This window comes from Lepidochelys kempii, chromosome 6, assembly GCF_965140265.1.
Source record: "Lepidochelys kempii isolate rLepKem1 chromosome 6, rLepKem1.hap2, whole genome shotgun sequence".
In the NCBI taxonomy this organism is placed as follows: Eukaryota; Metazoa; Chordata; order Testudines; family Cheloniidae; genus Lepidochelys; species Lepidochelys kempii.
Genome location: NC_133261.1, coordinates 7,603,581 through 7,626,907, shown reverse-complemented (window position 1 = coordinate 7,626,907; position 23,327 = coordinate 7,603,581). Strand labels below are relative to the sequence as shown.

At 45.9% G+C, this 23,327-nt stretch overlaps 1 pseudogene; it reads left to right on the top strand.

The window, feature by feature from the left end:
- The window catches only part of LOC140912874 (up-regulator of cell proliferation-like), a 74,523-nt pseudogene extending 62,903 nt beyond the window's left edge, over positions 1-11,620 (top strand).
- Positions 11,621-23,327: the final 11,707 nt, after the last annotated feature.

The following is a 23,327-nucleotide window of genomic DNA, read 5'->3' as shown; positions in this document are numbered from 1 at the left end:
ATTTCATTGTGGCAGACAAGAGTAAATGTTGACCACAGTCTTTGTCCTGTAGCGTTAGTTGATTTTTTAGATACACTAGGCCAAGGCCATTGAGCACCTTGAAGATAAAGACCAAGATTTTGAACTTGAATGCTACTGCATTTCAACCCTTGGAGTGTTCACTTGGTGCATGGGGAATGGGATTTTTTTGATCATGAGGCATTTGTGTTTCATCAAAGAAGAAAATCTTCTAGAAAGGAACAGCTGTTGTGAAATCAGGTTTTCGCCAAACGTTACTCCTGGAGGAATTCTGTACTACTGTAGGCATGCATAATTAATGAGCCATGCATATCTTTAATTTTTTTGTGTAGAAAAAAAAAAGCTTCTGCCAAAATGTTGCTGCATTCCACCTTTTGCCCACCAGAGGGCACTGTGTCACAAGAACAGCAGCAGATACCCACAGAAAATAATAATTACCACCGGGGGGGTGGGGGGGCACGGGAGAAAACCTTTTGTAATGATGAGCAAGGTGGGCCATTTCCAGAAGTTATCAAGAAAGGTTTTCTTCCCCCCACCCCCCGCCCCCACTCTCCTACTGGTAATCATAGAATCATAGAATCATAGAATATCAGGGTTGGAAGGGACCCCAGAAGGTCATCTAGTCCAACCCCCTGCTCAAAGCAGGACCAATTCCCAGTTAAATCATCCCAGCCAGGGCTTTGTCAAGCCTGACCTTAAAAACCTCTAAGGAAGGAGATTCTACCACCTCCCTAGGTAACGCATTCCAGTGTTTCACCACCCTCTTAGTGAAAAAGTTTTTCCTAATATCCAATCTAAACCTCCCCCACTGCAACTTGAATAGCTCATCTTAAGTGAGTGTGTATGATAACACCCATTTTTTCATGTTCTGTGTGTACATAAATCTCCTCACTGTATTTTCCACTGAATGCATCCAATGAAGTGAGCTGTAGCTCACGAAAGCTTACGCTCAAATAAATTGGTTAGTCTCTAAGGTGCCAGAAGGACTCCTTTTCTTTTTGTGCATACAGACTAACATGGCTGCTACTCTGAAACCTGTCAATATTCCTAGAGATTATTCTCAGATTTCTGACAAGCATAGGGTTGTCTGCAGCGTAGTTGTAGCTGGGTAGATCCCAGGATATTGGAAAGTCAATGTGGGTGAGGTAATATCTTTTCTTAGACCAACTTCTGTTGGTGAGAGTGACAAGCTTTTGAGCCACAAAGAGCTCTTCTTCAGGTCTGGGAACATTACTCCCAATGTCAGAGCAAAATGCAAGATGGAACAGATTATTTAGCATAATTAATTAGCACATATTGTAAGGGACCATTCAAAGTAGAATGGGCCATTAGCACCGCTGCAAATAGAAAAAAAAGAAGGGGTTAGTGGATTACAGATTGTTTTAATAAACCATAAATCTAGTGTCTCTGTTCAATCCATGATGTCCATAATCCACGATTTGGTGTCCAGCAGAGTAATGAATGTAAGCTCCCTGGTTCTTCTTTTGAAAATGCTGTGCAAGTTGCCTTTGAGGATTGGGTCTGATAGGTCAGATACAGAGTGATTACTTTCTGAAAAGTGTTTACCCACAGGTGATCGGTTGTTTTTGTCTTTTATCATTTTCCTATGTATATTCATTTGAGTTTATAGTGCTTATCTGTTTCATCCATATAATCATTATTCAGGCATTTAGTGCACTGGATGAAGTGTGCTACATGTGATAGGCATGTATAAGATCCTGGGATCTTGAAAGGTGTTTTGTGTGGAATGTTGATCATTATAGTAATGGAGATATGTCTGCAAGTTTTGCATCTATTGTTCTGGCAGAGTCTGGTGCTGCTTTGAGTGGGTGTGTCCTGGTCTGTGGGGAGCTTCCTCTTGATGACGAGTGTTATCTGGGGTTTTCAGAACCCACAGCAGGGGCAACTTAACTATTTCACTCCATGTAGTGTCAGGAATCAATCAACAGGAACACAGCACTTCTGTCTGATCAAGGATTAAATGCAAGTAAGTATGCTCTTATCTAACACTGCAGTTTATTAGATTTAAGCATATAGAGACATAAGCAATAGGTTTAGAACATCCCAGATATTTTTCCTAAGATCTGGAATGGTATTGAGTAATTAACAGCAGGTTTGCAGTGACCAGTTGCTCACCCACCAGGGAGAAAGGGTGTCAGAAAAAAGTGTCTCAAGATGGCTTCAGAGGACTGCTCCACAATATACTCTATTAGCTAATCTTTTATGACTAACTTCTACAAAACACATAGGTCATAATGACCCCAACTGGATCATCTCTTTTCTAACTTTCAGTCAACTTTTCATATTAGAGGTGCCTAGATTCAAAGTTTTCCAACCACCAAGGTTTTCAGTCTCAGTTGTTTACTTGTCTGTCCCCTCCTCCCATTCTGATTAGCAAAAACTATCAGCTAGATATGACCTCGCTTCTAAAAGCCTGTCTCCAAATTAACCCTTAACTATGTGGTGTTCTATTTCATTAATTCCTATTGGCAGAATGCACATAATATGGTTGCAATTAGTTTGATCACATAATGGGGTATACACATCCCTCAAACCAGGGCAACAATGAGTTTCAAGAGATTGTTCGAAGACCAGAAGAGATGATTCTTGAAATATTTCTTTCATGATGGGGTACCCATCGCGTATGGGGTGTAGTTGTTTACACCCATTGGTGGTTACACTAGCTTTACTGTATGGGTTCCAGTGTGGGGTGGTAGGTGACAAATAGGGGTATGCAGTCAGAAGGGGGTTTATTTCTGTATTGAAGCAGGTTCTCCTGGGGTATTTGTGTGGCCTGTTGCATGATGCCATCTACTTCTCTGATGAAGTGTCCTTGTTTGGTGAAGGTGGTTTTAAGTGACCATACTGGGTGGCCGTACTGGGTCAGACCAAAGTCCATCTAGCTCAGTATTCTGTCTTCTGACAGAGGCCAATGTCAGGTGCTTCAGAAGGAATGAATAAAAAAGGTAATCATCAAGTGATCCATCCCCTGTCACCCATTCCCAACTTCTGGCAAAGAGAGGCTAGGGACACCATCCCTGCCCATCCTGGCTAATAGCCATTGATGGACCTATCTTCCATCAATTTACCTAGGTCTTTTTTGACCACTGTTATAGTTTTGGCCTTCACAATATCAACAACAAGTGTGTTAAGCTAGGGATAGTCAATAGGCGGACCATGGGCCAAATCTGGAATGCGAGATGCTTTTGAATGGACCCCACAATGTTTTTATTTGTTTATTATCATTATGGGTTTTTAAACATTTTTTTCTTGGAGTCTGGACCTTGACTATACCTTGACCAAGAAATTTGGACCTTGACAAAAATAGGCTATCCCTTCATTAAGGTATATATCACTTACTTTCTCCTCAGAGCACATTCTGTGGTATCTGAGTGCCTGGCTGTCAATAACATATTTCTTGGTATGGTTGGGGTGGTTACTAGATCTATGAAGGTAGGTGTGGTGATCCATGGCTTTCTTGTATATGGTTGTCTGTAGGGTTCCATTGATGAAGCTGATTGTGGTGTCCAGAAGTTGATGCTAGTGTGGGAAAGCTCCAGAGAGAGTTTAATGGATGGGTGGTGGTTGTTGAAGTTGTGGTGGAAGTCTGAGGGAGTTTAAGCTGTCTTCCCATAGGATGAAAATTTCTTAGGTATATCACTGGTTTCATGATGCACTTCTCCAGAAATTCTTCTTCAGGATGACCCATGAAGAGGTTAGCATATTGGGGAGCCATCCTAGTACCCCTGGCTGTTCTCATGCTTTGGACAAAATGTTTATTGCTGAGGTAAATCTATGACAGGCGAGGATGAACTGGATGAGTTTGGCTATGTGTTTGGGATGGATAATTGATGGTTGTCCACTGTCTTTTAAATATTTGGGGCAGGCAGCTATCCTGTCATTGTGAGGGATATTGGTGTATAGGAAAGTGACATCCATGGCGGCAAGGATGGTATTCTGAGGAAGGTTGTGAATACTGTGGAGTAGAGTAGGGCTCAAATGTACTTGAGCCATCCAGCTACTGTGAGAGTGGACTGTCTGGAAAGACTCTTGCCTAGGCTCACAGCACATGCACGTTTCAATCTCTTTGGCTTATGAGTGTTTGCACGCAGTGTTCTAGAAAGCCAAAGGTTTCCTTTAATAGATGTTTTCAGTATTGCTTCCTCAAACGGGCAGTCAGTGCCACACACTGGCTGAAATAAATGCTGAGTGACTGAGATCAAGTAGGGGATGCTGAGCTCTGTGGTGCACAATCCCCTCCATTGTAAGACTGCTGATTTTGCAAAATGCTGTGTTTTTGACGAGCTGTGTCTGGGGAACTCCTTGATCAAATGACCCTGAAATTTGGGTCACTAACCCTATCCTGTTCCCCCATGAGACAACAAATTTCAAGATAGTCCAAGTAAGCATAGAGATCTTACAGCACTAAGAAGAAATAACATTTAAGTAGAAAGGGCTTCTCAACCTAAACTAAAGCAGAGCTGGTGCTTCATTATAGAATCATAGGACTGGAAGGGACCTTGAGAGGTCATCAAGTCCAGTCCCCTGCCCTCATGGCAGGACCAAGCACCATCTAGCAGGTGTTTGTCTAACCTGCTCTTAAAAATCTCCAATGACGGAGATTCCACAACCTCCCTAGGCAATTTATTCCAGTGCTTAACCACCCTGACAGTTCGGGCATTAGGAAAAAATTCCTATCAAAACTTCCCTTGCTGCAATTTAAGCCAATTGCTTCTTGTCCAATCATCAGAGGATAGGAAAATAATGTTTCTTCCTCCTTCTTATAACAACCTTTTAGGTACTTGAAAACGGTTATCATGTCCCTTCTCAGTCTTCTCTTTTCCAGACTAAACAAACCCAAGTTTTTCAATCTTCCCTCATAGGTCATGCTTTCTAGATCTTGAATCATTTTTGTTGCTCTTCTCTGGACTTTTTCCAGTTTGTCCACATCTTTACTGAAATGTGGCACCCAGAACTGGACACAATACTCCAGCTGAGGCATAATCAACGTGGACTGGAGCAGAAGAATTACTTTGCATGTCTTGCTTACAACACTGCTGCTAATACATCCCAGAATGATATTTGGTTTTTTTGCAACAGTCTTACACTGTTAACTCATATTTAGCTTGTGGTCCACTCTGACCTCTAGATCCCTTTTTTGCAGTAATCCTTCCCAGGCAGTCATTTTCCATTTTGTACATGTCCAACTGATTGTTCCTTCCTAAGTGGAATATTTTGCATTTGTTCTTATTGAATTTTGTCCTAGTAACCTCAGACCATTTCTCCAGTTTGTCCAGCTCTTTTTCAATTATAATCCTATCCTCCAAAGCACTTGCAACTCCTCCCACCTTGGTATCGTCTGCAAATTGTATAAATGTACTCTCTATGCCATTATCTAAATCATTGATGACTATATTGAACAGAACTAGACCCAGAACTGATCCTTGCAGAAGCCGACTCGTTGTGCCCTTCCAGCATGACTGTGAGCCATTGAGAACTACTCTGGGAATGGTTATCCAACCAGTTATGCACCTACCTTATAATAGCTCCATCTTGGTTGTATTTTCCTAGTTTTTTAATGAGAAGGTCATTTGAGACTATATCAGATGCCTTACTAAAGTCTCGATATACCACATCTACTGCTTCCCCCCATCCACACGGCCGTCACCCTGTCAAAGAAAACTATCGAGTCGGTTTGATATGATTTGTTCTTGACAAATCCATGCTGACTATTACATATTGCCTTATTATCTTCTAGATGTTTGCAAATTGATTCCTTCATTATTTGCTCCATTATCTTTCCGGGTCCAGAAGTTAAGCTGACTGGTCTGTAATTCCCTGGGTTGTCCTTATTTTCCTTTTTATAGTTAGGCACCATATGTGCCCTTTTCCAGTCTTCTGGAATATCACCCGTCTTCCATGACTTTTCAAAGATAATAGCTAATGGCTCAGATATCTCCTCAGTCAGCTCCTTGTGTATTCTAGGATGCACTTCATTGGGCTCAAGTGACTTGAAGACATCTCACTTGTCTAAGTAATTTTCAACTTACTCTTTCCTGTTTTGAACCTACCCCATTTTCACTGGTGTTCACTATGTTAGGCGTCCAATCGCCACCAACCTTCTTGGTGAAAACCGAAACAAAGAAGTCATTAAGCACGTCTGCCATTTCCACATTTTCTGTTATTGCTTTTTTGTCTTCTTTGAGTAATGGGCCTACTCTGTCCTTGGTCTTCCTCTTGCTTCTAATGTATTTGTAGAATGTTTTCTTGTTACCCTTTATGTCCCTAGCTTGTTTGATTTCCTTTTGTGCCTTGTCCTTTCTAATTTTGCCCCTTCATTCTTGCGTTGTTTGTTTGTATTCATCCTTGGTAATCTGACCTAGTTTCAACTTTTTGTAGGACTCTTTTTTTTATTTTTAGATCATGGAAGATCTCCTGGTTAAGCCAGGGTGGTCTCTTGCCATTCTTCCTATCTTTCCTGTGCAGTGGAATAGTTTGCTCTTGTGACCTTAATAATGTCTCTATAACACATAATAAATGGGTTAATTGTTTATCAGGTCCAAATACCCTAACACTGCACTGGAGACATTACCATACCAGGACTGGCCTGGAGGTGTCTTAGCATTAGCTCCCCATGTTGCAATGTGGGTAAATTTGCTTTGTAAGTAATGACAGTCCTCACAGCTCCCCAAAAGGACAGAGGAAGTAGCGTGAGTGAAGGGACTGATTTGGTCGCTGGGAAGTAAGCAAAGCCACAGTGCTGTTAGCTACACCTGTAAAAGACATGTCCCAGCAAAGAGATGGAGGAAGATATGAAGAAAATCAAAAATAAGTCTTCCCAGAAGGTGTAATCTGCACTGACTGCTGAAAGGGAAATAAAGGGTCAGATCCTCCGGATGAGCCATTGATGCCCAGCACAGCTCAGGGTGACGGGTGTAGGCTACCATCACAGCCACCTGATCCTCAGACTGCCAGGCACCAGTCTGATCCTGAGCAGCAGCTTAGAGCAGCCAAGGGATCATTCCAGCTTCTGGGATCACCACAGAGACAGGGTCCTGAGTCTATGCCCCCTCCTCCAGTAGCTGTGAGCTGGGATGTCATAGAGCTGGTTATACTGGAAGATTTTCTAGGAAATTCTCAGTTGGCCACTTAAGCCATTTTCAAGTGGACTCTGCACTGCGCTGAGGATAAGGATTGGGATCAAACAATGCAAACCAACCTAGTGGAGTTCAAAGTGGGCCAGAACTATGTTTTATTTGCATGGAAGTAATCCCATTGGCTTCATTTTTGTTATACCAATAGAAGTAAGAGAAGAATTGAACCCAGGATGTATAAGTCATCTGTTACTTACTGGGTACTGCTTTTCTTTAAATTACAAACATCAGGCTGTCTATGGAATGAGTAAACTGTATATAAAGTCACCATTTTCTACTCTGAAATTTTGGTTTGTTTTAACTTCCTTCTGCAGAAAGAAGTAAAGTATTTCAAGATGTTCTGTCCAGATTAAACCTGGAGAAGCACAGAAGCATCAAGATCAGGCTGAGGGATGTTTTGGAGATCTGCCCAGAAAGCATCAAGAACAGGATTCCAGAGGCATTAGGTGATTTACCTTGGCATTTCCTGAGGAAGGTCATGGCTCTGAATGGGACGGCCAGAAATACAAGCATTGGGCACAAGGCTCCTGCAGAAGAAATGGATGATTATGAGGAGAAACTGCATACTGATGGCACTTTCTGTTTTAGTGACACTGAGATGAAAGTTTCTCTGCAATCTCTTGATGTTCTTTGTGCTGTTCTGCTTTGCTCAGTTTCCTACAGCAGGAGATCCTGTCCAAAATGTCCATGTGCCAGTTTGCCCTCCCTCTGCTGCTACCCACCCTCAACACCCCCAAGGGCACCCTACTACTGTGGGTCATGAGGGACATTGTGAGGAAGTGGAGGCCGCACTCCCTGGCACAGAGCAGAGGGTTCAGAGAGGAGAGCCTGGTGCTCACAGAAATGCCAATGATTTCTTTTCTGTGGATGGGGAGCTGCAGCTTCTCCAAGTCCCAACTCCTCAATGAGGTTCTCAGCCCCTCCCAGCAGCACCACGATTTCTTTATCCATTGGGACATGGAGTCTGGGAACTTCCTTCAGAAAATCGCAGATGGGCTGGTTGAGATTTCCTGGTATTTCCCTGGGGGGACGGAAATTTCTGATCTTTTCCCAGAACCCATTGCAGTTACAAATCTGCACGGAGACATTGAGTCCCACTGGCTACAGTTTAGCTTTTTAACAGCGGTCTCCTCCGCAGTGTTCATAGTTACCGAGAGCATCGGTGAGAGAGAATACGAGCTGTTATCATCTCTGAAAAAATCCAGCTCTAAATATTACTTCATCCTCAACTGCAAGAATAAGAAACCCAAAGAAACTCTGGGATTTCTTAATAAGCTGTCCTCAGTGTTGAAACTGAGCAAATCACTAGTACTGGTGAAAGATAGTACCATGAATAATGCAGGATTTGTGGAAAAAGGTGAAGTCCACCATAGGAACCATAGTGAATTCATCTCCGAAGACAGTGAGTTTGGAAGCCATGGCTGTGACGGCACGTGACCTAGGAATCCAGGTGGATGAGGAGTGTCAGGCATGTCAGTGTGCGAGGAAATATACTGAAGAAATCACTGCAGAAATAAGAGATGGGGCGAAATACAAAAGGGGAATGCTGAGCCTGCAAGGAGACCCATGGAAAAACTTGGCTCAATTGGAAAAAGAGATGTGCCAAATGAAAAGGCAAGGGGACGTGGCCATTGAAGACTATAAATCTGCGCTGAAACAGAAATGGTTAGAGATACGTAGACAGCACAATCAGTGTGACCGTACTAATGGTTTGACTAAGTTTATCAATGGAATAGTACAGTTGAATCCAGTGGAGAAACATTACTTTCTGAAATGGATGAAATTTAGCCTGGATAATATTGCTAGGGGGAATCTTTCTGAAATGTGGGCAGACTATAAAGAGAAATGTGAAACTCCAGGAGTGGACCGAAAACAGCTGGAGGAATTAGATAAATTAATATCTGATAGTTCCTTGGGGGTGGAGCATTTCATGCGTGAGTTGGGACAGTTCTATGACGCTGAATGCTCAATGGTTAAAGAAGGGAAAATGGAAGAAAGCCAAAGACAATTCTCCCATCTCCCATGCACAGCAGCTGACCTGATGCTGGAAGGGTTTCCTGTGGAGCTGATCGATGGAGATGCCTCCAACATCCCCATGAGCTGGGTAGTAGATGTTCTAACTCATCTCCATATCAGACTAGGGGGTAGATCCAGAATGGTGGTTATAACAGTGCTGGGAGTGCAGAGTACTGGGAAATCCACTCTTCTCAACACCATGTTCTGCCTGCAGTTGATCAATGTAGCGATCGATGTACGCGAGGAGCGTTCATGACACTCATTAAAGTTACAGAAGCTGTTCAGGAGCTGCTTGGCTGTGATTTCATCCTGGTGATAGACACTGAAGGTCTGAAGGCCCCTGAACTAACAGCACTGGAAGACAGTTATCAACATGACAATGAGCTGGCCACCCTGGTGATTGGACTGAGTGACATCACCATCGTTAACATGACCATGGAGAATGCCACAGAAATGAAGGATGTTCTGCAAATTGTGGTCCATGCATTTCTCAGAATGAAGGAAATAGGACAACAGCCAAACTGCCAGTTTGTGCACCAGAATGTCAGTGATGTGTCTGCTCATGATCAAAACATGAGGGACAGGAAACACCTCCTGGAGCAGCTGAATGAAATGACCAAAGCTGCAGCAAGGATGGAAAAGCAAAGCAGGGAAATGGCATTTTCTGATATTATGGAGTATGACCCAGAAAAACACAATTGGTACATGCCTGACTTGCGGCATGGAGTCCCTCCCATGGCTCCCGTAAACACTGGATACAGTGAGAGTGTGTGTGAGCTAAAGAAATACCTGTTTGAATTCATAGAGAACCGTTCACGGAAAAGAGCTGGAAAGGATATTCCTGATTTTATTGTATGGTTGAAGAGCCTGTGGAAGTCAGTGAAACATGAGAACTTCATCTTCAGCTTTAGAAATAGCCTTGTAGCTGAAGCCTATCACCAGCTGTCTATGAAGTATTCTGAATGGGAATGGGGTTTCCGCAAGGAGATGTATCTCTGGATATCTGAAAAAGAAACTTTTATCCAGAATCAGCTGCCAGAGACACTAGAGGGTGATCTCTTTCACAGCTTAAAAATGGAAGCACAAGGGAAGCTAGAGCAGGGAGAACAGAAGCTCTTGAATAACTGAGAACAGTATTTTAAAAGTGAAGCTCCAAATTTGAACCTGATAGAAAAGTACAGAGAAGATTTCAAAAGGAGCGCAAATAGCCTCAAAAGAGAACTTGAAAATTCTTCAACCAGTAACTGTAAGGAAGCAATTCGAATACGAAGAGGACAGCACAAGATAGACAATACCCAGTCTGAGTACAAGCAGAAAATTGAAGGGGAAGTTGACAGACTCTTGGCTGAATACCGAAACAGAGAAGATAAATTAGACCATGAGAAACTGAAAAAAGAATTTGAAACGATGTGGCGAGAAACCCTGTCAGAGTTAACGCTCTGTACTTTACAGAAACGTCAAGTTGTTCAAGATATGGATCTCCAGCTGAGAAAGGATCTGAAGCACAGAGCGGGTGCTGTCAGACAGATACTACAACATGCAAAAAGCCTGCTGGATTATAGAATGAAGTCTTTCACAATGAAGAAGGAGTACTTAAACTTAAAATGGACCAGAGCAGTTGCAGAATACTTCTCACAGGAATGTTACTGTAAAACTGAAGAGTTTGCTCTATCTTTAATGACTGAATGCAAGAAATACATTGAAGAAAAAGTTAAATCCAAAACAGACTATGATGAAACCTATTGTGGAGAACTGCTGCATATGGTTAATGAGAGGTTAAAAGAGGAGGAGATTGAGCAACTTCACACTTCTCCTTTGTTTGAAGTTGACCTGAAGCGTCACGTTTTGGGGGAAGCAGCTTGGCATTTCAGAAGATGCATGAAGATTTTATCAAAGAAAACGATCCTCAGCAACATCTGGAGAAGCTGAAACCTCATTATTTCTCCATATTTACTGATCTCTATTTGGAAAAGAAGGAAAGCCAAACAAGGGTGAGGAATTTCTGCGATCAGTGTCTCAAACCTGCCCTGGTGGGTTATGTCAACAAAAGGCTCGGACTAGAAATAGTTGACAATTTTCTCAGCAGTGAACAGGCCCTTGAATATGCCAGCCAAAGCTTCTTTCAGTTCTTTTTGCTAAAGAAGCTGCTGGAAGAGATGAACTTTGACAACTATGTGAAATAGATAAGTAACTATGAAGAGTTTGTCAAATCCTGGATACAGAGATGTCTGATAGACCACTATGAAGGGAAGGCAAGTTTGAGAGATTTGGAGAAAGGGATTCTATCCAGAATAATAAATAAAATCAAGGGAATTCTGAAAAACTCCATAAATAAAAACAATAACACAGTTTCTGCCTTTTTAGACAGCTTTTGCAAAGAGCTGCAGCAGGACCTGGCCATTTCCAGCAATAGCTTAGTTGAAGACAATTAGAATCCGTTGAAGACAATTAAACTGCTATATTTAGAGCATGACTGTCATTTACTCTCCCTATTGTGCATTAAGAAATTAGTATTCTTGTTTTAATGTAATCACGCATAAGAAGCAACAGAAAACCATTTACAGTTAAACAAAATAAACTTGGGAACGGACTTTTTTGTGCTGGCTTATTTATTTTGAAATGTTGCCTTGGAACTTTTTGTTTTATTTAGCCCTGAGAGGAAGGATAGTGGGTGAGGTCAGCAAACATTTCAGGAGATGTGATACTTCCAAAGAACAAACCCAAGATCCCAAGTGATGCAGGAACCCTTAACATTTAAATTAGCCCTTCTGAGAGGCCTGATGCTGATAAGAATGACTGACCTCATGAAAAACGGGCTTTGTTTTCTCACTTAAACAGTGAGAAAATTTCACGGAGCCCTGAGCTCTCACTGGGGGGGATGGGGTGGAGACCCAATGGGGCACAAGTTAGTAACCGCTGTGGTGGGATAGGCAGGGCCAGCTCTGGAGTCAACAGAGCAACCCTCAGGTGAAGCAGTTAAACCCCAACCCAAAGACTGGAGTTTCCACAGTTACAAGGGAAATTAGATAACTATACACACACACACACAAACAGACTGAAATATGTAGGGTTAGAAATCCCCAGTAACAACACTGATGGCCCAAACTCTCTGCAGTGACCCCAAACCATGACACTCCCTCTCTGAGTCTCTTCTCGACAGTGGGGCTGTGAGTGTAGCTGGATTGGGCAGTGGCTCCGTCTACTGTCCCACGGAGGAATCTCTTCTCTTCATTGCCACATGCCACGCAGTTGCCGTACTCTATCTGTCAGCCCAGCTGCTCAGTGGATTTGCCCATGTCACCCGGTTTCAGTTGTTCCTTTCCACATAGAATCATAGGACTGGAAGGGACCTTGAGAGATCATCAAATCCAGGGGTTCTCAACCTTTTTCTTGCTGAGACCCCATTCAACATCCTATAAAAACAATAGGGCCCGGCAGGGGGGAAGCGTGGGCTCCAGGCCAAGGGGACACACTTGGGCATAGGCATAGTTTTACTTCTATTTTTTGGGGGGGCGGGGGGAGGAATGCCTGGCATGGTTCATCCCATCTCCACAGAGCAGGGTCCAGGGAGGATGTGCCATCTCCACCCCCTGACTCACTCAGGAGGGCACCCAGCTTGTCTGTGCTCTGGGGCGATGCAACCAAAAATATATCTCAAAGTGGGGACTCAGTTCAAAAGGTTTGAAAACCGCTCAGGGTGCAGGCAGGGGGTTAGTTAGGGGCTGTGTGAAATGAGGGGAGTAGCTCAGGGTGCAGGGAGGGGATAGCTAAGGACTGTGTATGGGCAGGGGGTAGCTCAGGGTGCAGGCAGGGGGTAGCTATGGGCTGTATGCAGGCAGGGGGGCTTCCAGTGCAATGCCCAGCTTCAGGGGCAAGGCACTGGGACTCCCGGCTTCAGCCTCCCTGCTGCTCCTGGCTTGTGGGGGAGGGTAGGCTTGCCGGCTCGAGCACCGCGTTGCTCCTAGCTAGGAGGGGATGTGGGGACCCTGCCGGCTTCAGCCCCACCTAGCTTCTGGCTGCGCCACTCCCGGCTTGGGGGGGATGGGGAGGGCACCACGGGCTTCAGCCCCGCGCCGCTCCTAACTACAGCAGGGGGCCCACTGGCTTCAGACCCGCACCGCTCCTGGCTTAGGGGGAAGGGGGGGGGCAGGCTTCAGCACTGGGGCTCCAGGTTTCAGCCGTGGGGCTCCGCGGCCCCCTTGAAAGGGCTCACTGACCCCCAGCTGAGAACCACTGATCTAATCCAGTCCCCTGCACTCATGGCATGACTAAGCATTATCTAGATCATCCCAGACAGGTGTTTGTCTAACCTACTCTTAAAAATCTCCATTGATGGAGATTCCAGAACCCCTCAGGCAATTTATTTCAGTGCTTAACCACCCTGACAGGAAGTTAGCCATTGATAGCTACTCTCTGGGAATGGTTTTCCACCAGTTTTGCACGCATCTTATAGTAGCTCCATCTAAGTTGTCTTTCCCTAGTTTGTTTATGAGAAGGTCATGTGAGACTGCATCAAAAGCCTTACTACCGTCAACATATACCACATCTACTGCTTCTCCCCATCCACAAGGCTTGTTACCCTGTCAAAGAAAGCTATCAGGTTGGTTTGACACGATTTGTTCTTGACAAATCCATGCTGACTATTACTTATCACCTGATTATCTTCCAGATGTTTGCAAATTTAGAGCTTAATTATTTGCTCCATTATCTTTCCAGGTACAGAAGTTAAGCTGACTGGTCTGTATTTCCCCAGGTTGTCCTTATTTTCCTTTTTATAGATGCCCATTTCCAGTCTTCTGGAATCTCTCCCATTTTCCATGACTTTTCAAAGATAATCACTAATGGCTCAGATGTCTCCTCAGTCAGCTTCTTGAGTATTCTAGGATGCATTTCATCAGGCCCTGGTGACCTGAAGACATCTAATTGGTCTAAATAATTTTTTACTTGTTCTTTTCCTATTTTATCCTCAGATCCCACCTCATTTTCACTGGCATTCAGTATGCTAGATGTCCAATTACCACTAACCCTCTTCTTGAACACTGAAACAAAGAAGTCATTAAGCACCTCTGCCATTTCCACATTTTCTGTTATTGTTTTTTTCCCTCTTCATTGAGTAATGGGCCTACCCTGTCCTTGATCTTCCTCTTGCTTCTAACGTATTTGTAGAATGTTTTCTTGTCACCCTTTATGTCTCTAGCTATGATCTGTTTTGTTCCTTGGCCTTTCTCGTTTTGTCCCTACATACTTGTGTTATTTATGTTCATCCTTTGTCGTAATTTGACCTAGTTTCCACTTTACGTACAACAATTTTTTGATTTTTAGATCATTGAGGATCTCCTGGTTAAGCCAGCATGGTCTCTGGCTATACTTCCTATCTTTCCTATGCAGTGGAATAGTTTGCTTTTAGGCCTTGTAGTGGGGCAACTGCCCCACTCCAGTAAAACAGGGGTTAAAAGCATCCCTAGAGAGGGCTGTGGCTGGGCTAGGCTGATTCGGGAAGCAGCCACAGCTGTGGCCAGCTCAGTCAGGGTCCAGCTGGCCCTTATAAGAGGGCTTGGGGCCAGAAGTGAGAGGAGTATCACTCTAGCCCTGGAGGGAGAAGGGCTAGCTGCCTGGGAGCAATGTACCTGAAGTGGAGCAGTGCTGGGAAAGGGCAAAGGGAGCTGGGGAGCAGCAGCCTGGTAAATCCCCAGGCTAAGGCCTAAGAAAGGTACTGGGGAGGCAGAGGGGCAGCCTGGGGATAGGCAAAGGCAGCAGATCTTACCCCCTTGCCAATGATGAGTGGCCATTACAGACTGCAGTCTGCTCCAGTGAGCAGCGGCTAGATGATGACTTGCAGTAGCCACTGAGGCAAGGTGGGTTTAGAGGGTTGGGGGTTCCCCTGGGAGGGGAGACCCAGAGTGTGGGGGTACAGCTAGGGGGCAGCACCCCAAGGTAAAGGGGCACCGAGGTCCAGGAGGGATATGGGGGCCCTAAGGCAGGCAAGACACCAGCCTGCAGAGGGGGCTCCCAGTGCTGAAGAGCTGACTTCCAAGATGACCAGCAGGAGGCGCTATGCCGGTGAGCCTTCGCCTTGCTACAGGCAAGTAATAATGTCTCTGAAAAACTGCCAACTCTTGAACTGTTTTTCCCTTTAGACTTGCTACCCAGGGATCTTACCTACCAACTCCCTGAATTTTCTTAAGTCAGCCTTCTTGAAAGGCAGCACCTTGCACAGACGCATTGAATGTTGCCTGACATTATCAAGCTCTTTTTGAAATGCCTCACAATCCACCCAAACAAAAGAATTCGGTGTCCCGGGCAAGTTTTCCTATCTCAAGTTTTTAGACCATTATTCCAAGTCAATAATAAACACACAGAACGCGACCAATCCTAGTGTTGCCACTCAGGGCCTCCCACTCTCCAGGTGATCATTAATTCCCACCTCTCCCCATCCAATTCTTACACCTCACATATGGGCTCTGTCTCTCCGCTGCTCCCAGCACTGGGCCCTTCTCCCCTCCTGCTGCTGCACTGAGGTTCTCCGGCCTCCCTCCTTTGGGTGGCTCAGGTCTCCCTTCCCACAGCTCGGCCTGGGGGCAATGGGGCAACAGGTCTCCTGGGGCAGGGACGCTGCAGGGGCTTGGGTGACCAGATGTCCCAATATTCAGGGCTTTTTCTTGTATAGGTGCCTATTACCCCACACACACTCTGTCCCGATTTTTCAAACTTGCTATTTGGGCACCCTAGCAGCCCCTGGGAGTTCCCCACCCCAGGGCAGAGGGGCCCAGCTGGGCTAATTGGGGGGGGGGGCAGGGTGAAGCAGCAGTAGTTCCTGTAATCTGACCTTTCCCACACCCTCCCCCCACAAATCTCCCCATGGGTCTTCTACTAACCCCTCCAAATCCTCTCTGCTCCCCTGAATCTGCCTCCTGACACCCTGCCTCGCCCTGCACCTCCTGCCCTTCAGTGACCCCCAAAAAGCCTTTTCCCCCTCATGCCCCCTGAACTGCCACCTGCCGCCTCCTGCTTCCATCTCCTTCGCTTGCCCTTTGGACGGCACCCGCCCCATTCTGCTCCCTGCCCTGAAGCAAACAACCCCCCGCCCTTTGGCTTGATAACACCCCTCCCCTGCTCCAACCTCTGTGCCCCCAGCCCCAAACCGCATGGGGCTGGGAGGAGGAGAAAGTCCTTGCCTGCTAATAAAGCCAGTTTGTGCCCCACAGCCCTGCCTTGGGGAGGGAGGGAGTCAGCCTGAACTTCTCCCCCTCCCCAACACTGACCCCTGTAAACTGCCCCTGAACTTCCCCCTCCTCAACAATCCCCTCAACTCTGCCCCCCAAATCTACTCCATGCCTGGACTCTGCCCCTCCCCCATCCTGGCCCCCTCCTCAGTCCCCCTAATGAGCCCTGTATGAACCCCCAACGCCCTCTGCTCCCCTGAACCCATCTCCTGACCCCTGCAGCCCCTCCTGCACCTCAGCCCCCCTGAACTGCCCCCTCCCTTCCCTAGTGACCCCCAGCTCCACAGGGTGACTCTGCTGTGTCGGTTTAACTGTCACCCCAGGACATGCCAAGCTCCCCTCCCCCCTTACAGCCACCTGGGCCCTCATTAGCCTCGGGGGTGGGAGCTAATTTGCACAGAGGATAATGGAGCAGCCAATCAGGGGCTGGCCTGGGTGCCGGGGGGGCTATAAAGGGCTCCTCAGGGCTTGCAGACCCCTGGGCAGGGCTGTGGCTGTGCTGGGAGCCCGGGCTGCAGGGTCAGGGAGGGGTCTGGGCCCAGCCCCAGAGCCGGCAGGGGAAGCGGGAGGCTCTGGTGCTGCGCAGGGTGGGGCAAGAGCTGGGTACAAGAGGCCCCAGTCACTGCAGCTCCCCCTCTGTGGGGCTCCAGGGGAGAGGTCTGGATCATTTGTCACACGCTTGGGATCCCCCCTGTAAGGGAGGACAAACTGGGCTTCATTCATACCCCAGTCTCAGTCATAATGCTGGGGTAACAGCGGGGGCCCCTTTCATAAAACACCTCATTATTTTTAGCTTTTCGTTTCATGGGTTGCAAGCCTCCCACATTCTCATCCAGTGAAAGAGCCGTCCCCTCCTGCTGGCATCGACCCCCATCCTTCTGACTGAATCCAATGCACCACTGCAGACTAGGGACCGAATGGCTAGGCAGCAGTTCTACGGAAAAGGGCCAAGGGGTTACAGTGTACGAGAAGCTGGATATGAGTCAACAGTGTGCCCTTGTTGCCAAGAAGGCCAATGGCATTTTGGGATGTATAAGTAGGGGCATAGCGAGCAGATCGAGGGACGTGATCGTTCCCCTCTGTTCGACATTGGTGAGGCCTCATCGGGAGTACTGTGTCCAGTTTTGGGCCCCACACTACAAGAAGGATGTGGAAAAATTGGAGAGTCCAGCGAAGGGCAACAAAAATGATTAGGGGTCTGGAACACATGAGTTATGAGGAGAGGTTGAGGGATCTGGGATTGTTTAGTCTACAGAAGAGAAGAATGAGGGGGGATTTGATAGCTGCTTTCAACTACCTGAAAGGTGGATCCAAGGAGGATGGATCTAGACTATTCTCAGTGATAGCAGATGACAGGACAAGCAGTAATGGTCTCAAGTTGCAGTGGGGGAGGTTTAGGTTGGATATTAGGAAAAACTTTTTTCACTCGGAGGGTGGTGAAACACTGGAATGCGTTCTTTTTGGAGGTGGTGGAATCTCCTTCCTTAGAAGTTTTTAAGGTCAGGCTTGACAAAGCCCTGGCTGGGATGATTTAATTGGGGATTGGTCCTGCTCTGGGCAGGGGGTTGGACTAGATGACCTCCAGAGGTTCCTTTCAACTCTGATATTCTATGATTCTCTTGCAGTGATTTCCCATAAACCCTGGGAAAAGCTGTTTGTCCACTCTGCCCAAAATACCTTCCTCTCCATATCCTGTTCCTGACTCATTTACTAAATTTAAATTGATTTACATTTCTGACAGCCTGAGATCTTGCTGTATATCAAGCAGAGCAGGCACTTTGTTGGGATCTCTAGATGCTGACAGAGCACAGAATAAAGACACATGGCTCAAACCCTGAACTCCTTACTCAGGATTTCAAATGGCAATTGCCTCAGTAAGTTTTAGTGGGGGCTTGGCTACATTTTCAGGATTCCAAGCTCGAGGACACTAACCCATTCTAGTGCACTAAAACCAGAGTGTAGTCGTAGGGGCACAAGTGGCTAGGTGTAAACACCCATCCACGATGCTAGCCACATCGTCTGGCAGCTAGTCCCTCCTGCCACTCACACTGCTGCAGCAATGTTATTTTTAGTGCCCAACCTGGATCAGAGCTAGTGTGTGTATCTCTACCTGAGCTGGGAATCAGACCCCCAGCTTGAAGTGTAGACGTACCCTAAGTAAAACTGTGTAAGTAGCTTAGGCTCTAGTCAATAATGACTTATTTAATGAAGGTGGGATATTGGTACCCTTCCCAGGATAGAGTCCCCCATCCTGTAAGTATGGCTTACATTCTTCATCAGCAAGGAGATGTGGAGAACTTTAACAGAACTGTGAAAGATAGACATGGGAAAAGGATACTTTACAAGTATGATGGCTTTGCTAATGAGGGCACAACAACTCCCATCAGCCCTCTCCCTACTGTACATCCCTTTACCCTGCCCAGGAACCTAAGTATTTAATCAGTTCCTGATGGGCTTATTCATTGATTCCAAGGCCAGAAGGGACAATTGTGATTGTCTAGTCTAGTCTGACCTTCTGTATAACACAGGCCAGAGAACTGCCCCATAATTCATAGAGCAGATTTTTTTTTTAATGGCCAAACTTGAATTAAAAATGATCAGTGATAGAGAATCCACCATGACCCTTGGTAAATTGTTCCAGTGGCTAATTACCCTCACTGTCAAAAATGTACAACTTATTCCCAGTCTGAATTTGTGTAGCTTCAACTTCCATCCATTGGAGCGAGTTATACCATCTCTGCTAGAGAAAATATTTGTTCCCCATTTAGATACTTATAGACTGTAATCAAGTCACCCCTTCACCTTCTCTTTGTTAAGCTAAATCACTCTAAGGCATGTTTCAGAGTAGCAGCCGTGTTAGTCTATATTTGCAAAAAGAAAAGGAGTACTTGTGGCACCTTAGAGACTAACCAATTAATTTGAGCATAAGCTTTTGTGAGCTCCTTCAGGATAGGTTGTAGATCCTTGATAATGCGTTGGAGAGGTTTTAGTTGGGGGCTGAAGGTGATGGCTAGTGGCGTTCTGTTATTTTCTTTGTTAGGCCTGTCCTGTAGTAGGTGACTTCTGGGTACTCTTCTGGCTTGTCAATCTGTTTCTTCACTATCAAGCATTCTTACAACTACAATACCCACCTGCTGAACTAGCCATCACCTTCAGCCCCTACTAAAACCTCTCCAACGCATCATCAAGGATCTACAACCTATCCTGAGGGACGACCCATCACTCTCACAAATCTTGGGACACAGGTCAGTCCTTGCCTACAGACAGCCTCCCAACCTGAAGCGAATGCTCACCAGCAACCACATACCACACCACAGAACCACTAACCTGGGAACCTATCCTTGCAACAAAGCCCGTTGCCAACAGTGTCCACCTATCTATTCAGGGGACACCATCACAGGGCCTAATAACATCAGCCACACTATCAGAGGCTCGTTCACCTGCACATCTACCAATGTGATATATGCCATCATGTGCCAGCAATGGCCCTTTGTCCTGTACATTGGTCAAACTGGACAGTCTCTACGTAAAAGAATAAATGGACACAAATCAGATGTCAAGAATTATAACATTCATAAACCAGTCGGAGAACACTTCAATCTCTCTGGTCACGCGATTACAGACATGAAAGTTGCGATATTACAACAGAAAAACTTCAGAAATAGACTCCAACGAGAGACTGCTGAATTGGAATTAATTTGCAAATTGGATACAATTAACTTAGGCTTGAATAGAGACTGGGAGTGGTTGAGTCATCATAAAAAGTAACCTATTTCCCCTTGTTTATTCCTTCCTCCTCCCCCCCCCCCTGCCCCCCGTTCCTCAGATGTTCTTGTTAAACCCTGGATTTGTGCTGGAAATGCCCCACCTTGATTATCATACACATTGTAAGGAGAGTGATCACTTTAGATAAGCTATTACCAGCAGGAGAGTGGGGTGGGGGGAGAGAAAACCTTTTGAAGTGATAAACACCCATTTTCTCATGGTCTGTGTGTATAAAAACATCCTCACTGTATTTTCCACTGTACACATCCGATGAAGTGAGCTGTAGCTCACAAAAGCTTATGCTCAAAAAAATTGGTTAGTCTCTAAGGTGCCACAAGTACTCCTTTTCTCTCAGCAAAGGTAGGGATGGAGCCACCCACGAGCAGCCCTGACCACCCCTGCTTTGGTCCACAGTGTGTGAAAACCTACTAATAACATACACAGGTGAGTTCACAGCATGTCATGATCAACAGTAGCGAGGTCAGTGGCTGATCTAATCACATCAACACGAACCTTAATCCTCAGTTACTCTGAGGCTGTTTATAAATGTTTATATCTGACCGGCTGGTCCTGCTCTCTTCTGTCTAACATGGCTGGAAGTTTGCCAAGGGTTTCTTGGCTCCCATAGCCCAGCAGACAGAGAAGTGACAGCTGCAATGTCTATATTTAATATGTAACTCTCTGACGATGGATATTTGTATAAAAGATCTGGTGGGATCAAAATTTTAACTCCAACACAGCACTTGCTTCCAAGCTTTCTCCCTTGTGGGTGACTGGAGAGGAAGCTTTTGTAACAGTTATAAGGGTTTATACCTTACTGCTTGTGATAATATTGCTTGTGAAGAAGCCCAACGACCTCCAATAAAAATATATAGCATAGGTGTTAGCTAGAGAGCAAATCTAAGTCCTACTCGTGTACCCCACTCCCCAGAGCAGGGCTAAGGCTCACTGGGCTGTACACTGCAGCCGGGAATGTGGGAGGGAGGCACTCGGGCTGTGCGGAACCTGATTCAAATAATAATGGAGATAAAAAGAAAATGACTGTAATATCACAAAACTGCTGCCCCTCAGACCTTCCTCCTCACTGCATCCTCCCTTCTCTTGTCTTTCTGTTTAGTTTCTCCCTTCCTAATTAAACCCAGCACCACCACTGCCAAAAAACACACATCCCACTGGCACTAACATGGGGTCTGCTGCCATCCCATTGATGGTTCTGTCTGAGAGTTATATCGCTTCCCCCTACCCTGTCTTTGTCTGGTCTATTTAGAATTGTTCCTCAGACTAGCACTGTCTGCCATCCTCTGTTTGTATAGTTTCCAGTACAATGGGGCCCCGATCTCGGTTGGTCACTAGGTACGACTGCAACACACATGACTGAAACTTCTTCCCCTTTGTTATTAATCTCAGTGATAAAAGAACAGGTCATTTGTTTCAAGACCCCAAGTTAAGGAGGACTCTCTACTGCATGGCATGATGGCATGTGACTAGAAATGTGGGGAACAAACACTCCCCACATCTCTTAGGTGTGTCAGTAGCATATAATTACAGATTGACTGTAGGGTTGCCAACCCTCTGGGGTTGCCAACCCTCCAGGATTGCCCTGGAGTCTCCAGGAATTAAAGATTAATCTTGAATTAAAGATATGTAACATGAGGAGTTTACCTCCAGGAATACATCTAACTAAAATTGGCAACCCTAGTGACTGACTAGGCTAATAAATGAGTCACCTCCCCAAGAGTGGAACTCTAACCTGATTGCTAATAACTGATCCAGGGCTGTGCCTGAGGGGAAAGGGAGTGATGTGATTGGCCTAGGTCTGGACTGAACCCACTCTGATAAACTCAGTTCAGTTTTGCCAGACACAATCTGATCATCACTGTTAATTACCAGCAGGAGAGTGAGTTTGTGTGTGTGTATGGGGGTGGGGGGGATGTGAGAAAACCTGGATTTGTGCAGGAAATAGCCCAACTTGTTTATCATGCACATTGTGTAAAGAGTTGTCACTTTGGATGGGCTATCACCAGCAGGAGAGTGAATTTGTGTGGGGGGGTGGAGGGTGAGAAAACCTGGATTTGTGTGGGAAATGGCCCACCTGATGATCACTTTAGATAAGCTATTACCAGGAGGACAGTGGGGTGGGAGGAGGTATTGTTTCATATTCTCTGTGTATATATAAAGTCTGCTGCAGTTTCCACGGTATGCATCCGATGAAGTGAGCTGTAGCTCACGAAAGCTCATGCTCAAATAAATTGGTTAGTCGCTAAGGTGCCACAAGTACTCCTTTTCTTTTTGCGAGTACAGACTAACACGGCTGTTACTCTGAAAACTGTTAATTCTGTAGACTTAGTCACAGCTCAGTAGTGACCTGGCCCTGCCATACCAGCATCCTGGCTGGGAGCACGTCCCTGGGAGCAGGGGGAGAGCAGAAAGATATCAGTGTCCCGAAACAGCTGCTCTTGCCCTGCCAGTGACACTCTCTGATGAAGGACAGTCTGAACCTGAGCTTAAACCCTTTCAGTTTCATCTTGGTTCACCACTGGATACAAATAGAGCCTGTGATGGTGCCAAGGGTCACAGGAGAGGGGGATGATGTGCGCTCTTTAGGGATGTGACTTCTTCTCTTCTGCCAATTTCCTGTAAACCCAGAGGGACACCAGCCAGCGGCTCTCCCCAAAATACTTCTTGAAATGTCTGACTTACTATAAGCGTCCACTGCATAATACAGACACTTCGTTGGGGGATGGGATCTCTTTAGATTCTCACACAGACTGTGAGGTAGATACGAGGCTGGCCAGGCTAGGGAATTAGCTCTCGCCACTCAGGAGCACCCTCTGCAGGTGGTGTCTTGCCCATAATTACCTGCCCTTTTCCAAGCTCCACCACATTAGGCCCTGCATCCCTCCCAGACCATGGTGCACTTTCCTGGGGTACCGCCCTCTGGCGGTGCCCCACTCTCTGGGTGCTGCCCCTCCAGGGAACTGGCTACCCCTAATCCCACCACTCGCCTCAGTGACCCACTGCCGTTCTTCACCTAGCCCCTTCCCTCAGGGGCAAACTGCAGTCTGAACTGGCCACTCATCATCAGCAAGGGGGGTGGACCTGCTGCCTCTTCCTCCCCGGCTGCCCCTCCGCAGCTCTAATACCTCCTCCA